The sequence below is a fragment of the Onychomys torridus genome, chromosome 2 (genome assembly GCF_903995425.1).
Source record: "Onychomys torridus chromosome 2, mOncTor1.1, whole genome shotgun sequence".
NCBI classification, from domain to species: domain Eukaryota; kingdom Metazoa; phylum Chordata; class Mammalia; order Rodentia; family Cricetidae; genus Onychomys; species Onychomys torridus.
Genome location: NC_050444.1, coordinates 75,355,463 through 75,373,674, shown reverse-complemented (window position 1 = coordinate 75,373,674; position 18,212 = coordinate 75,355,463). Strand labels below are relative to the sequence as shown.

Here is an 18,212-nt window from a genome sequence, read left to right as displayed (position 1 = left end):
CTATTCATGCAATACATAAAGGCCTAGAGATTTACTGCATGGCAACATGTAATGTAGCCAATACAATGCTTAATATTTTAAATTTGGTAAGAAGGTATAAGTTTTGTGTCGTGTTGTTCCTTTTTTTCCAAGACAGGGTTTCTCTGTGTAGCCCTGGCTGCCCTGGAACTCACTCTATAGACCAGGCTGGACTCAAACTCACAGAGATCTGCTTGTCTCTGCCTCTGGAGTGCTGGGATTAAAGGCGTATACCACCACCACCACCACCACCACCACCGCCTGGCTTATGCTGGTTTTTTTTTTTTTGTTTGTTTGTTTGTTTGTTTGTTTTTTACAATAACGTTTCAGTGTGTTTGGACAAGATCATCTGTTAGTTTACTTAATTATGGTACTTAAGAAAATATTTGTTGGGTTGATTTTTGTGGACAACTGTGGCTATGAAGGCAGATAGGTATTGCTTATGCTTATCTACAATGTGATAGAAGCTCCACAGGGACAAGGTTTCTTGGTTGGCCCTGGCTTCCCAGGAAGAATTTCAAGAAATGCCTGGAAAAGTACATAAGAACATGTTCGATAGGCTGAATTTGTGAAGAAAATATGTATAAGTGTATATGTATATATACACATGTGTTACCGAATGTGGAAGTTTGAATAAGAATGGCCCCCATAGGCTCATACATTTGAATGCTGGGTCATTAGGGAGTGTGCTTCTTGATAGGGATTAGGAGGTGTGGCCTTGTTAGAGGAAGTGTGTCACTGGGGGTAAGTTTTGGGGTTTCAAATGCTCAAGCCAGGCTCAGTGGCTCTCTTTTTATTTCTGCTTATGGATCTGGATGTAAAAACATCAGCTCCTTCTCTAGCACCATGTCTGCCTGTGTACCACCATGCTTCCTATCACAGCAATAGAACACTGGCTAAGATACTGAGTATGTAGCACAGAGCTGTCAAGAGGATTCATGGACTTCAATAAATCTAATTATTTAAGAAGATTTCTTGCACTCTATGTGAGTTCCTTTGTATCTCAATTCCACTCTCTTTCTCAGGATCCTTCCTGCTCAAGAAAACTGGCATGCAAAATTATAATAAAAACTACAGGTGGTCAATATAACCTTCTAGTTACTTACTTCTCCTGAAGCTGTTCTGTTTCTATGGGCCATTGCAAAAGAAAGGTGTGTATGAAATGAAGCTTTCAAACACATGCCATCTTAATTCTGGACAGTGTCGGTGGAGGACCTTGAATCTCTAGAGACAGTTACATTATTTTATTTCCTCCTTTTGATTACGTCTTGAGACTCTCCAGGCTAGGGACACTGGCACCTCCCTGTCTTCTCTCATCAGTGGAGTTCTCTGGCCTGGGTGCAAAAGATTATGATACAATGGCCAGGGGAACAATGGATGCTGGATGACTATATATAGGAATGCTAGGCTTGGTTGTCATGGAAACGAACAGAAAAACAAACACCTAATCCTCAAAATAAAGTCTGATGCTAAACTTGAAGGAAACAGACTTTGAAAACTTCCTGTCATTCTGATGAATAAAAACAAAACCTTGAAATATGATCAGGGAGTAGATGATGGGGGGAAATCACAAACAATTTAAAATCTCCTAGTCCTCAAAACTACAGAAGAAGCCAAAACATGGGTATTCTCTTTTTTTGAGATTTATTTGTCATTACATTTCAGGTCTCTGAAAGGGTCTCTCAGAGGCCTAGCTCTGCAGGAACTTCAGGCTGTCACTTTTGGAACTGGACCCATCTGAGCTAAGTCACCTGATTATATTAAAAAGTCCACTTATCTTTCTGTATCTTCCCACCCAAAGGCATCAGCAACCACCAAGTCAATGAGATCAGATAAACCCGATTAATTCATTTTCCTCTTTTTGTCCGGCATAAGCCAACCATCTAGATGGAAAGCTCTTTGTGGTCTACTCATGGTCATCCACTGTTGCTGTTCATCCATGTTCAGGCCATCATGGCTGTTCACTTCCAGCATTCCTCACAGACCTATATTTCCACTGCTTTCCCCCTTGGAGTCCTTTCTATTATAAGACACAAGTACAATCATGACATCCACCCCTTACAAGAAAAAGAAAACATCCTCACCCCAGATCTACATGGTTCTCATACTGTATGCAACACCAAACACAAAAGCTTCTCGGGTATTTCAACATGAAATACTCTAATCAATCAAATAGAATGCAATCAAATTTGCTATCACTAAGAAGATTCTCCTAGATACATGCTCACTTGAGTCTCCTATGGGTTTCTTCTACTAGTATTCATGATGCCATATTGAGATTAACTTATTTAGCCCACGCATTCTTTCTTTCTTCCTTTCTTTTTTTTTGTTTTTTGTTTTTTGTTTATTTGTTTGAGACAGGGTTTCTCTGTGTAGCCCTGGCTGTCCTAAAACTCTCTTGTAGACCAGGCTGGTCTTCATCTCAGAGATCTGACTGTCTCTGCTTGCCAAGTGCTGGGATCAAAGGCATTCACCATCACCATTGGACTCTAGTTCACATTTTCAAAGTGTCCTATGTATCAGGGCACTAATCTCTCTACTACTTCCTAATTTTTTGTAAGTTGACTTCCCTTGGAACTTTGCTAAGGGACTATATTAAAACAAGAGCCCAGCAAACCTGCTGCAAATACCCAGAGTCCAAACTGAAAACATGGCTCGGCAAAACTGAGATTTAAAAGCAAAATCCAATTGGCCAAATGCCACTCTCATTTTGGATGCCAGTTTAATAGAGCCTTCCTACTGAAACACTGACCTACTTTCACTGAAACAAGCTTAGATCTTAATTACAAGGACAATGGTTTCTATACACTGGTATTTGAATGGAAAAGAATTCAGAATCCACAGCCATTCTAAGAAGCCAAAGGCACTCATTTCTGGCTGTACCTCTGAATCAGCTGTAAGACACCACTGTGAAATAGAGGGTGCAGGAACATCTGGAAGCCATGTGCAGCATTCTCATCTTCCTTTTACACAGCCATTGGTAGACACAGATGTCTGTGCGATGCTAAGCTGTATATGAGTAATGCACACCCATTGAATGCACCATGACTTTAACACAGTCAACATCAAGGCCGCTCGTATAACAACAGAGCATTTTTCAACCAGTGACAAAGTATCCCGGATTGCCTTCAGGCATTTTCATCTACAGAACATTTTCCACCATCAGGAATGTGCTTTCACTCTAGATAGGTAATATTCACATTGTTCAACTTACATAAGGGCTTAAGGTGGCTCAAAAAAGCTGAGATGGTTCATGTTAGGCAGACAGTCCATGGAGAAACAGCAGCCTAACCTGGGGCGCCTGCGTGGCCCAGTTTTTAAAGTGTCTTCCCCCCTCCTCCCTGCTCCTGCCACAGTCATTAAGATACATTCTTCACTGGATGTTTTTCATAACTCAAAGACTATTCTTTAAAATCCTCCTTGAAATAGGCTGGGAATTGCAGGGAAGCCAGTGAATGCAAGGGGAAGGGGCCTTTTCCTAAGATTTTTTTTTCTTTTTTTAAGGAAACTCTGGGTGGCATCTGCCATTGTTAATTGAGAGGTTCTTACAATGCCAAATGCATAATTCACCTGTGACTCTTTTGAATTGTGTGATGAGGAAGTAATGTTTCCTGCTGCTCCTTTAGATCCTATAGATGTCTTTATCACACCGGACTAGCCAACACAAAGCCCAGAGTACAAAGCCTCCTTTCTAGAAATGACTTGTCCTCCTCCACAGAGAGCTCCCGGAGTAACCTCAGAAGGTATTTAGAGCTCACAGGCCATGGGTGAAACCATGGTGCTTCCTCAAGACCTGCCTTGAGGGGAGATGCCCACAGACTTCAAGGAGCTGGTCACAGTGTATGGAGGGCTGGCTACAGGCCGAGCTGTGTGAGCCAGACAGGAAACCAATGTGGAGATGGCTTAAAAGATTAATCAGGAAGAAAGCGCATCTGGCCTACGCACATATATTTAGAGACATGTAGTGTTCTGAGGGATGGTATGGAAATCAGGTGAGAAGGGTGATGCCTGATCAAGAACAGGAATGAGCAGCCACACTTCAAAGCACACAGCTATTCTAAAACGGGCCCCAAACTGGAGTCTCTGAAGCAACAAACTCCGTGGGCTTCTTGCCCTTTATTCCTTTATTTCCACATGTTCTCAGTCAGTGGAAGAAAACCCTCACTCTAGGTTAAGCTATATTTTTAATCACCGTTAAAGCAGTAGGTTCCTCCGCTAGGGTAGCTCCTCCACCCACTTCAGACTCACCCAAAGGAGCACTGCTCAGAGAAGCTGCCTGGGGTGAGTAATGTAAGTCTCCATGACGCTGGAGGGCTCAGGTATCAAGACAGAGATTCACTCAGTACTGGCTTTATGTTTAGTGGCTCTGTTCTGGTATATGTGATAGTCTTTTACGGATCTTCACCATGACCTTATAGAATTATTGCTTCCCATTTTATAGATGAGATAATTGAGGGGAGAATAAGAACCAGGACATTCCCTCTTTAGAACGTGCTTTTCAGTCTCTCATAGCCCTGGAGAAACTCTCAACCAAGCAGACTTCTGGTTGCCCATTTATCATAGGGAGATAGATGCTAATGCCCAACTTGATGTGGCAGCCGTGTGTGAGGGACAGTGCCTATTACACAGGTAATGCTTCAAAGACTTCTCAGGTCCATATCAATTAAAGTCCCCCACATCACACACACTTTGCATTGAAGTAGTGTATCCTGCCATTGTTTTCATGAGTGAGAGAATCCCATCACCTTAAGTGGACTACAGAGTTGAATGGAGTGGTAGCCTCTTACATTGTCATGATGACGGGACAGGACAGTCACTCCATGTCCATATCCAAGGTCAATGCTCACAGTTCCCTTTGGCTGGTTGTCTCTGAGCAAAGCTAAATTCATGGCTGCTTTGATATGTTGGAAGTAGATATGGTTAAAGTGGGAAGGGGGTCCACTGTGGGACCTGGGTCTAGATCAGATGCAGGGCTCAACCTAAGGAATACAGATCTCATTTTGTTAGGTAACAATGCACCCAGAATGGACACCTATCAGCTTGCTAAAAAGGGCTTGTTGGAGCAAATTTAATTCCCAAATTGCAGTGATTGTCCTGGCAAATAGTCTGGGATTCATGTCCTTCTGCTGTTTTCAGACTGGTTTGCAGTTTGAGCAAGGTTCTTGATGTCCTGTTTATAGGTGTGGCCTGTCATCCCATGGGTGGATTCCCAGCCACTTTCGCTTGCTTTCTTCTGACAGCATCTCCTGCTCCACCATTCTGCATGCCAGGTTCTCCCTGATGTCTGTGAGGGACAGTGTCACAGAATTCTAGGACTACATGACTTTGGACTTTGGGTTTTACTGTGTGACTGAGGAGGACATCTTGGATTCCCTGGGAACGTGGCTTAGCCTGCCCTGCTTCCCAGGACTGTCAGTCTGTCTAATCTTCTTTCAACTGTAATTCTGTAATACAAGTGGAAGGGCAAGCAAGTCCATTAGGCCATACAGAAAGAACAACATGGTCACGGGCTAGAGTGTGAGACCTGAATCAAATAGACAAGTCATAGGCAGTCTGTAGCTCAGTGTGTAAGAGTGAAGATAGGATGGAGAGTGGCCCAGGGGGGAAGTGGGGGACAGAGAAGAACTTTCCATACTGACGTGGAACTTATTTTGAAAACAAAGATTACAATCACTGAAGGGCTTGAAACAGGGCAGCCTTATTATATTTTAACCATTTCCAAGTCTAGAGGTTTTACCAATAGTGCTGCCCAAACCAATGAGGAAGGCGGTAGTGGATAGCCATCCCAGCCTTGGCCTGGAAGTTCCAACCCTCAATGAGGCTTTGGTAATGGTCACACCCACAAGGCAGGGCGGAGGGAGGGAGCTGAAGACCCAGGATCGAGAGGAGAGGTCTCTCTTGGTTCTGGGACCCTGGACGCTGGAGGTAGACTGAGCAGAATTCTCCAGAGAACACCATCGGACTGCGCCATACCTTTGCCAGACCCTACAACCTACCCCTTCATTTGTAAGTTACCCCACAAAATAAACTTCCCTTTTAACTACGTGGAGTGGCCTTAATAATTTCACCAATAGAAGGTAGCTCGCTTTAAATGGACTCCCTTTCCTTACTGATGATATAGCCCTACTACAACCTGACTCCATGCTCTGTTAATTAGAAAACAGTACTGTTTCTCATCTGGATTTTACTAGTATATTGGAACTGTTCATCTGAAACTCAGTCCCTACTGTTTCTGCCATGCACATCTGGAATCGATTACAGGTCTACCTAGGGAGAGGAAAGAAGGCAACTCAGGGGTCTGCCTTTCCTGCTCCCCACATACCCTTCATGTACAAACAATAAGTACAGGCAACTCTGTGGTATATTGGCACCCTACAAACAGAGTGTGCTCGGCAGCATCCTAGTGGGCAGTTAATAGCCTGGAATCTTTGGAACATTTCTAGATCACTGAGTTCCAGTAACATCCAAAAGGACCCAAAACTGCATTTTACTCGTTAGTTTTAACATCCATGTGTCAACTCAAGGACACTTAATACCTGGTTTCATTTTAATTTCACCAAGTGTTCAAAATGTTATTTTGTCAGCTAATACCATATTCTTCTGGATTTATTAGATCTTTAGAAATGGTTTGCTGATTTATAACAAATAAAAAATTACTCTATATTAGTAATTTTTAAAGGATGAATTTTCTTTAATTATGTGTAGGAGTGTGTATCTATGTGTAAGTGTATGCATGTGAGTGCAGCTGTCCAAGGAGACCAGAAGAGGATGTTGGAATCCCCTGGAGGACTGTTGTGAGCTGTCTGAAATGGGTGCTGGGAACAGAACTCAGGTCCTTTGCAAGAGCTGTTCACACCCTTAACAGATGAGACATCTTTTCAGTCCCTACATTAACAATTGGTAGAGAAAAAACTAACCAGACTTCATATTTCAAGAACTCCTGCGTTAGCAGGGGGATCACTATACCACATAAGCAATGAGAATGAAATGAACAAGCCTGAGGTTGTTACCTGCTTAGCTGGAAAAGTGTGGAGCTCTGGAGACACACACATACATACACACACACACACACACACACACACACACACACACACACACACACACACATGAGATTTTAGATAGTGATTCAATCCTTTAAACTTTTGCAATGTGGGACACAAATAGCTTTTATTTTGCATTTACAGGGTATCTCCTTCAGAAAGAGGTGGCCCTATGCCCGGTGTTTAGAACCTTTGCACCAATGAGTTCCCTGCAGGTAATGTAATGGGATAGCAGAACAGGCTACAAGGAAAGGGATTAGGGAGGAAGAGAATGGACCCCTATCTGAAGCAATCACAGAAATGCAGGGATGTCAATGTAGCTTTGACGGATAAGTGGGGTCTGGAGATAGAGAGAAGGATGAAAGGGGGAAGCACAGACAGCTGCCAAAGGGTAGCAGGAACGATGCTCCTTCCAGTTTGAGGGAAGCAGGAGAATGAATGGCCACCAGAACAAAGAAGGCTGGAGATAGAGCAGGTTTGGAGAGTCCTGAGTCCAACAGCTTTTAAACAGGCCAAAGAGAGCCATGAAAGGTTTCTGGAGAGAGAATGATAGCAGTCTGTCTTGCTGAGAATATACTGAATGGAGGTGGGATGGCAATAGCTTGGGTGAGAGATGAAATAGGAAGCGACAGGACAAGGTAGACAACCAATTGTCTGATATAAAATGGGACCTATATGTCCAGAAGACAAAGAGGATTCTTGATGAGTCCCAGAAGTTCATGACCAGTTTGGGAAGTGATTGATGTGTTGCACGGTGGAATTTTTGAGGTGAAAGCTGAGTGAGTCCTGCAGATGGAGAAAGAGAGGAACAAACAGCAGAGACTGGGGCTCACTCTGATTGGTCAGAGATGTACAGGCAGTGCTGGCAGGGTGAGAGTTGAGTGCATGAGCTTGTGAAGGGCAAGAGTAGAGGAGAACACAGATGCCAGGCCAAGGTGTAGGTGTTGGGAGCAGAAGTAGTTGTAAAAACAAGGTCAAGGGAAGCCATTATCCGAGAGGCCAGAGGAGGCCGAAAATGGACAACAGGACCAAAAGCAGGAAGGAGGATTTGCCTGGAAGAAAGACCAGCAGTTTTAAATACCATAGACAAAAAAAAAAAAAAAAAAGGATGAGGTAAGAGCAGAGGCCATAGACTTGTTTGTTGGGATGAGTGTGCAAGCCACTGAAGCACTGAAGGAGAGAAAGAGCAGCAGATGTTTAACTCAAGAAGTCAGGGTTATTTCCAGAGAGAACAGTGCTGGAGGTGGGCAATAGGAGAGCAGTTCAGAAGAGAGGTTCAATAAAATGCTCAAAGGAGAACACAGAGTCTAGCAGTTTTAGGCAAGAAAGACTGAATGTCAGGAAGCAAGGGAGGCAGTAGGGTCCTTTTGAGAGATATGGGCGTGGCAGACACTGCAGTTAGAAGAAAAGACTTCCAGAAGGTTGTATTAAGAAAATGGCTTTGTCTCTCAGACACCAAGTGCTTTTCTGGGGCTCATAGCAGTAGCTTTCCTAGATTCTTTAGGGAAAACCGGCACATCAGCAAATGAGGTTCAAGGGAGATACATGGGCGGGGCATGGTGGTAGCTGCTTTAATCCCAGCACTCGGGAGGCAGAGGCAGGGAGATCTCTGTGAGCTGGAGGCCAGCATGGTCTACATAATGAGTTCTAGGTCAGCTGCAGCTACATAGTGAGACCTTATTTGTTTGTTTGTTTGGTTGGTTGGTTTGATCTGGTTTGGTTTTTTGTTTATATCATTTGGGTCCTGGCATGAGGACCACTTTCCAAATACTGAGTTATTCTAGATTAGAAGGAAGTAAAGTAAAGGAACTTCATTTCAGATCCCAAGGCAAGACATGGGTTCCAGGGAATTCCCCCCTTTTTAATAGTCATTATTCTTTGACCGGTAGTAAATGATCATGAAGTGCTGACATATCTACCTCTACTGCATGTCCTTAATAATATCTAATAATGATTTTGGATATTAGCGCACATCCGTTTGATCCCTGAAATGACCTTAGGAAGTGGGCATCCTTATTTTACATATTTTAGGAAAGAAAGACTCAGAGAGGACTTAAGGATAATAATGTGTGATTTCATTACATTGTGAATGGTATTTCCTGGACCCCAGCCCGCAGAAGCCCTCTGCATTCCTCCAACTCAGTTATGTGAAGACCAAGTCAATGTGAACTACAGGGAGAACTCACCTCAAAATGATCATTTGTCTAAATTTTAGTAGCTCTAGTGGAGTGAAAATGATCCTTGCTGGCACCGGCTCACATCCAGTGACACTCAGCAAGTGGCACATCCCACCCAGTACTGCTGCATCCTTCCAGAGTTCCCCTGAAAAGTAACTGTTACAAGATGGGGCAGAGGACCCATGGAACATTTGGGCGCTTTCCCCGAGAATGCCTGATTGGCATCAAAGAAACCAAGAATAAATGTCTGGAGGGGAACCTGGACAGGCTGACGGAATAATCAGATGTCACAGATCTGTTGCTGTCGATAACCTTCACCTCCCTTCTAAATCCAGGAAGCTCAGGGGTACAATGCAAGCTGCTCCCCCACAGTCTGCAAGTTGGCTCTGGGGCATAGCTGGTCCGAACAGTTGCTTTATGAGATGTGACAAGCCCCAGCAGTCATCTCCCAAGACTAAGATGACGGAGTGAAAAAGTAACGACCAAAGCTTCTTTCCTGTGTTCTTGTCTCTGATTACACAAAATGATAAATAAAGAAACAAAGAATCACTCTGACCTGGCACAGGCTCACTACCTTTCTGGCCAACAGTTCCCAGTCTTCTTTCCTAACAGGTGATACATGTGTCCTCAGCACACTCCCTAGGTGTAGCGGGGCTCAGAGTAGACTCCCAGAAATCAAAGAATACAGGAGTAGAGCCGTGGAAAAATGAAGCTCTTCAAAAACAATAACAAACAAGACTATTTTAAAAGAGAAAAGCAATCTTTTATTTTGACCATTGAACTTGATCTTTTAAATAATTAATGTTTTCTAGCTGGGTGTGATGACTCACATCTGTAATCCTAGCACTTGTGAAGTTGAGACAAGATTGTCATGAGATTGAGACCAGCACAAATGAGATGAGATATGTGTGTGTGTGTGTGTGTTGTGTGTGTGTGTGTGTGTGTGTGTTGTGTATGTGTGTGTGTATGTATATATAATTTATTTAAACAGGTCAAGGATGATCTTGGCTATAGAATGAAAATCTATCTCAAAAATTAAAAAAAAAATCATTAAGACTAACAACAACGACAAAAAGCTATTCTTTTCAGGGATACATTATGGAGGTTATAAACCAAAACGCAAAAAAGAATCCTGCAGATGAATTAGGAAAAACTATCTTATTTTGTTGCCATAACAACATATAGAATTCACTAATTTTAATATGTCTGTAGGGAATTTCATTTACAATTCAACTGTCTGCCTGTGGTTTAGTTATAGTCAACATGCTTCTTCTTGTAGACGTGTTGGTGGCATTAGTCTAGCTTGCACACAAGGTAGACGAGAATTCCTTCATCTTTCTTTCTCTGAATTCCTAATTAAAAATTTACCCATGGGCAAAATTTTAAAACACTATAAAATCATAATAATAATAAAATCACAACTTACAAGTACAATAATTTGTGATTACCATAGCTATTAACTATATAGCGGCTCACTCCATTTTCTCTGGGACAAGAAACATAGGCCGCAGCTACTTACAGCTTCATTCACTCTCCTTTCCAGAAATTACTGTGGCATACTCATGTATATACTGACATTATATAGAGATGAATCTTAAGAGTCTCACATTTATTTTTAAAAGTAAATCGGATTTGTGATTAACAAAGATAAACTGGAAAAACAGATTTGAAAAGATTGAGGTTAGAGCCAGAAAGATGAGCTAACATCAGAGGATGATGTCAGCAATGGAAGGGGTCATTCAGGGTTGAGATTTAGCAACTGTACTCACTAGTTTTATGTCAACTTGACACAAGCTAAAGTCATCAGAGAGAAGGGAGCCTCAGCTGAGAAAATGCCTCTGTAAGATCTGTAAGATCGGGCTGTGGACAAGCCTGTAGAGCATTTTCTTAATTAATGATTGATGGACAGGGCCCAGCCCACTGTTGTTGGTGCCATTTTTGAGCTAGCAGTCCTGGGTTGTATAGGCAAGCAGGCTGAGTAAGCCATGACGAGCAGGTCAGTAAGCAGCACCCTCCATGGCCTCTGCATCAGCTCCTGCCTCCAGGTTCCAGCCATGCTTGAGTTTCTGTCCTGCCTTCCTTTCCTTGACAAGTTTCTTTGGATACGGTGTTTCATCACAGCAATAGTGACCCTGACTAAGGCAGCAAGTTTGAAGCTGGAGGAAGACAAGGGAGCCAGAGAAACCAGTATGCTGGAAAAGGTTTCTCTGAGTGGCTAACCTTAGGGTCTGCACCAGGTTTGGGCTGTGTGGTAAAGGAAAGCTCCAAGCAGTAGCTTAAAGAGAATTGGAGTTTATGATGCTGGATGTAGAAGGGGTGTTATGGTCAATCCAGCTACAGATGGGCAATTGGACACAGGCAGGGGAAGGTAACTCTCCCTACCTGGGGAGGCCAGTTCTTGGTTAAGATACTCCATGAATATGATCTATTGAAATTCTAGAGTTTGATGGACACAGCTGTATGAGAAAGGAAGGCTGTGAGCCTAGCACCAAGTTCACAGAGGAAGATAAAAGAACACTCTGGAACATAAGAAAAAATACAATTAAAAAGGGAATAGCAAACAAAGAAGCACAAATATTCTTGAGAAAACAAAACAAAACAAAAAAAAGAGGCATTAAGTCACCAGAGTTACAGAAAGAGTAGATATAGAGAGAGATGGCTCAGAAGATAGAAGCACTTGCCATGTAAGCCTAAGTTCAATCCCTGGGATCCACATAATGGAAGAAAAAACTCACTCCTCCAAGTTTTCCTCTAACGTGCACTGTCACACACGTGCGCACGCATGAAATGAAACATGTATGGTGGTGCCAGTGGGCAGAAGTTGTAGAAGTTCGTTACCATAGAGGAAGGTGATTGGAGAGGTGTGCAGCACTGGAAACCAGCACATCCTGGGATACACACAGCCAGATCTGACCAGAGCTTCCAATTCCTACACTGTTCATGGTAGGTAGCTTCTGAACACTCTGGTGAACTTGTGAAACTCCCCAGGCCTTTTCAGAAGAGAGCTGTGCCTTCATTGACTTTCTTTGTCTGTGGTTCTTTTTGTAGCTCTAATTCAAGCCAATTTAAGAAATATTTATTGAATGGACTGCCAAGTGCTAGGCCTCTGGAAAAAATAGGAAGCAGTCCTTGACCTCGGATAGCACGCTGTTTGTAGTCAGAGACAGATATGGTAGCTGATAATTACACAGATATTTGGCAAGTCAAGAAATGGAAGTGACTACAGGTCAAAAGCTATCAAACATACTTTGTATTTATCTCCCTAGCAAAATTTCCCTTTCAGCCCATTACTCTCAACAGTCTAGACAGTCTGTAATCTTGATTTTGTCACTTAACTTATAGACCAATTTGCTAGGTTTTAGAATGCATCAAGTTTCAAGAAAATATCAGAGATATTGGCCCTATTGAAGTATTGGGGGAGGGAGAATGAGCAACCCCAAAAACGAAATTAACTTTTGACTAGCAAACTTCAAAGGTCTTATATGATTCTGAGACTTCTGTTTTAAATATATATACACCACACATATAAAAACAGCATTTCTTATTGGGAAAGAATGCTTTTGACTTGCTTCTCTTTAGAAGTAGATTCTCAGCCTGGCGGTGGTGGCACACATCTTTAATCCCAGCACTTGGGAGGCAGAGGCAGGGGGATCTCTGTGAGTTCAAGGCCAGCCTGGTCTACAGAGTGAGATCCAGGAAAGGCACAAAGCTACACAAAGAAACCCTGTCTCAAAAGAACAAAACAAACAAACAAAAAAGTAGATTCTCCTATTTCAAATATATATGTATATGGCTCATCAAATGATGGAACACATCAAGTGAAAACAAAATTTCAAAGAGGGAAATTCATTTGCTATGTATGGTTCTAGGTCTTTAAAAAGTGATTAAAAAAATAAGTTGTTTTTTGTTTTGTTCTTTTGCCTATTCACAGAACAAATGTGGAGATGGCTCCATGGTGAGCTTATACACTGGGTAGGGAGGGGCCAGTTCATAGGTGACCCCAACATTTCATGCCATATGTGGCCATGAAACTAGTCTTTAATCATGAGTAGGTGAAAATGTTGCAAACAGAAGGGGGAAATTTTATGTAGCCAACTCAAAAGGATGATGATGACCCATCACTATTTCTCTTAAGATGAAAATTTTTTAAATTGTATCTGTGGGCATCTGTGTGCACATATGAGCCCATATATGCTGTGCCCATAGAGGCCAGAAAAGGGTATGGGATTCCTTGGGGCTGATGTTACATGTGGTTGTGAACTGTCTGATATGGGTATTGGAATCTGAACTCTGGTCCTCTAGAGGAGGAAGAGAGTGATCTTAACCTCTGAGCCATCTCTCCAGCTCCTTCCTGACTATTTTTAATGCATTCTTATTCCTGAAGAGCCAGAGACAGTCTTAGCACAAACTCCATCTCTTCCATCATGTCCTCTGTGGGCCAGTTCCTTCTCCCTCCCATAGCTACGAGCCATTAAAATCTTGAACTACAACGTCTCACGTCCTGTTCTTAATACTACCTGCATGTCTAGTCACTTATGCTCTAAATATCAATGAGTAATGATACCACACCTCTGGTTTCCTTCAGAAGATTCCAGAACCCCAAACACGCAAGAAGAGGTGTGCTATACTAGTTAATCCTTATCACTGCCTAGACGTGTAGTTTTGCTGTGTTATACTAGATAGGCCTTGACGAGGCAAAAAGGTAAAGACAACCACATCTAGGTTTTGTGATTTTTTTTTTAACTCATCATCTCAGCCCTCAGGACTTCAGTTTCCTTCTTATAAAATCAAATTAATCATCTGTACCTCACATTCGTGAGACATATTAAGGCAGATGATCAATTTAAGGCAATCAGCAGAGTCAAGTCAATAAAAATGATTATTTTTAATCACTTAGAAAGCAAACTAGGAGACATGCAGGGTCCATATAGAAACCACAATGGATGACTTTCCTTTTGGCTTGAAGGGAGAAAATCACCAGCAATGCGCAAAGCTAAGAACTAGATTAAGGGTTTGGAAGGGCTGACGTCTTAGTGGCGTTTGCTGCCATTGTGGTGGAGAATTTGCAGTGCTCAAAAATAAAAGATGATGTAAGGGGCCTGGCTTGTGAGAGTCATCTAAGAATATAGTGTGTCTCCGAGGAAGCTGGAGAACCTTGCAGTGGAGCAGACTCCCCGGGAGCAGTGTGCTGGGACAGGAAACCTAAGCTGGGCCCTGCCTTCTGCCAAACACCTCCCTGGGCGGAGCCTGCAACAGGATTAGAGCCCTGAGGCCAGAACTGCTTCCTCCCTGGGCCTCAGCAGCAGGGGACAGAGCCCCGCAGAAAATAAATACATCTTCTACCTGAAACCTCACTTCTCAGGCCACCTTTCCTTTTTCTTATCTCTATCTTTGTTGAAGCACCACCACCATCATCATCACTGGGATTTTTCTTCAGGGTATGATAAAGGGTTCTGAATGACTTAAGAAAATGTACACATTACTGCAACATGCTTTCCTAGTCACACCATTAAAACTTAGATAACTGAAAAGAAAAATAGTAGTGGTTTCCAAAACTATTTTTGGTATCTTGTCAATTGTGTAAAAAAATTCTTTTTACAAGCTAGTCTTTCTCAGGACATAGCCTTCACCCCAGCAATGCTGGCCCATATCTTTCCCCCTGAATCAGAGTTTATTCCTACTATTCTTCCCAGATTCCATACCCTTGGGTGAAATTCTCTCATAAACATTTGAAAAAGGGGTGGGGAGGGACTTCTGGGTCATGTAAGTCTCAGGACAACATGAAGGGCTTTTGATTAAATAAAATCAAAGTAAGACATCAAGTTTTAGTTCCATGACAGAAAACTGAAGGTAGGCAATAATATGAAAAGGGATTTTTTTCCTCCCAAAAAAGAATAAATATTATTCCAGATGATTGGAGTAACAACTGAATGTATTTTCTACCTAATTTTAAAAAAAGGTTTCTTTTAGACCATTGGTTCTCAACCTGTGGGTCATGACCCTTTCAGGGGGTAGGGGGTGTCCAATGACTTTTCACAGTGGTCTCCCAATACCATCAGAAAACATAGATGTTTACATTATGACTCATAACAGTAGCAAAATTACAGTTATGAAGTAGCCATGAAGATAATTCTATGGTTGGGTGGTCACTACAACATGAGGAACTGTATTGAAGGGTCACAGAGTTAGGAAGGTTGAGGACCACTGCACACAGCCATTTCCCCTGGGACTCTCCAGAGAGACTTCCAAGTCTCTATCAGAAGATAGTCTACCAAAGACAGATGTGGAATTAGGTAGCAAACTCCAGCAAACTTCAGTGTGGCTAAGAACTAGTCATGAGTATGTTTGGTAGCAAGTGATCTATATTTCTGATGACCAGATGTCTCCGTTGGCTTGCGGAGAGGGGGATGGGCTAGTTGACTAGGTACCCAGGACATGGAAAGTCTACATCTGAAGTGTGATCTAATTCTTCACACGCACAAATGTGGCTGGCTCAAATGTATGTCAATGTATGAAACTGTCAAACAGTTAAAGAACATTTAAAATACCAAACCCCAGGCAGGTGGGTTTCCTTGGAAGGGTCTATCACATGATCAAGTTCAAGATGAGCATCAAGATGGAGGGCTTGTGTGTGCCACTCATGCCAATGCTTATCCTCTGGGGACCATGGAGTGCAAACTGGAGTCTTTGATGCCACTTTGTTTCCCGGGAGCCAATGACTTTGAAGATGGTACAGTAGAAATGTCATTCTTTATAATAAGCATAAAATAAACTCCAGACTGCAGTTTATGAAGAAATTCTAATGTCAAAGAGGGAAGGTTAGTAATGTCTGATCAGATAATTCTGAGACCAGCTGAACCTATTAAAAATTATAGTCAAGCCATTAAAATTACATCTTATATTCCATGTGCTGTAAACGATGTAAATCTTTGTATCTTACAGTCATTCACTCAAGAGCCTCCATTTCATAACTGTCATTTTTTTAGAGAAACCACCACTTTTTTTTTTTCCACCCCCAAGAGAAATCTGATTGCAATTGGAACCTGTGTGGAAGGTCTGACGCCCTAGCAACTAATTGGATCCTCTCAAAGGTTGAATTTTATGTCTGACCTATTTAGAGATCTGAAAAGCTTCTCCTCAGAAAGCAGGCATCCCAGATCTGAGTTTTTAGGTGTCAAGTATCACTGCGGTCAAGGTTAAATGAGTTGATAGTTTGGAGATAGCCTCAACATCATTCTCCTTTTGTGCTTATTCACATGTAACTCACACACTAGTGTTTAAGGCTTTCCCCAGTGTCTTGCATTTGACATCTTGGAATATTCCATACATTAACCAAGTTGACACAAATGAATATTTTATAGCCATTACATTGATTCATATTAGCAGCCTGGTGGGACAATTCTTTGAGGAAAATTAAAAGTTCTAATCACCAACCAGTTTTGTTAGACTCCTTCATTTCATGCAGGATCTTTGAGTGTGGATTTCATTTTCCCCAAAACACTGTATGGTCAGACACAGAAAATAAACCATCCACTGGAGGGACAACTGACTCCAAGAGGCAGCTCCATTACCTGACAGCCTCCTTCTAGCAACACCCACCTCTCTCCAGCTCTAGCACACTTCTACTTTCTTGACACACCCCATCTCAACATTCAGTTTCCCTCCAACACACATGGTCTCATGTAGTGAACAATGACAATATTTCAAATGCTACATAAAGACAAATCTGCTCACTAGAGCAGGATAGTTGCATCAGAAACTCTCTGTGAGAACAGTCCCCAAAGCTTTATCTTCAAATTGTCGCCTTTTGAACATCTCTCTTAAACGGATATAAACTTAACAGTGCGTCACTTAGCTCTGTGGAGTTAGTTAAGTCCAGGGTCTCAGTACAGTGGACTGAACTGAAAATTAGGAAGCTTCCAAGAAACCAGTAACAGGAATACTGTATTTCCCAAATAGCTATCTGACTGTCCCATGTAGAATAGGGACAGAACCAGGGTATATCTACAAGTGCAAATACAGCCCTCAGTAAGGTCAGAGCGATAAAAATCAGGGCAGGGCCCAGAGAGCTTAAAAACATGCTTCATAGGAAGGAAAAGTCATAAACTCATAGAAAGAGGCAATCAAGGGAAAAATCCTCCAGCACGCCCTGTGAAGCTCATTCAACAGGTGCAGGCAAGGAAGAAGACACGAGCAACTACCGAGAGGGAGGAGACATCAAGACTGGTTAATGAAGGCATTCTACAGTGGGGAAAGAATGACTGAGTCAGCCTTGAATGAGCGCATAGCACTGTGATTTTCAGATACGAGGTGCCCATGGTTCCTCAGGAAGACATGCCTGGTTTAAAAAAAAGTGTTTGTCAAATGCTCTATAATCTTGAGTTTTAAAAAGGCAACTAAAAAAAGTTATGAAAACAACAACAAAGTCACAGAACAGCCAGGAACAGTTGCAGATGCCCACGATTCCAGCACTCAGAAGCTGAGGCAGTCAGATATCTGTAAGTTTGGGCACAGCCTGAGCTTCATAGTGGGTTCAAGACTAGTCTGTCTTAAAAAACAAACAAGACAAAACAAACAAATCACATTGGTCCTTACATTTTCCTATTACCTTAAAAATGGCCAAAATCTAAAAAAAATTGCCTAGCTCAGTGTATTTTTTACTAGTAATTCACAAAATCAAAGACTTCTCCCTTGGAGGGCTATTATGACGAAGAGTTTTTTATGTTTTTTCTCAGGGCTGCTACCTAGGTGTCTGTTGAAGAGCTCGCCTCTCTCTCTCTCTCTCTCTCTCTCTCTCTCTCTCTCTCTCTCTCTTTCTCTAGTTCATTTTACACTTAAGTCTTAGTGACTACTTTTGGATTTAACAGTCTCATGGTAGCTAGTCTCTAAAGCAAGCAACGTCATATAGCAGAGCTGGATAGGCAAAAGCAATCATTTGTTTGCTTGGTTGGTTAGTGTTGGCCAGGGGAAACAGGAG

The 18,212-nt window shown here is 42.2% G+C and overlaps 1 protein-coding gene across 1 annotated transcript in view; it reads right to left on the bottom strand.

Annotated features, from left to right (window-relative positions):
- Window positions 1-18,212, bottom strand: part of Znf462 (zinc finger protein 462) — a 132,396-nt gene that overhangs the window by 38,137 nt on the left and 76,047 nt on the right.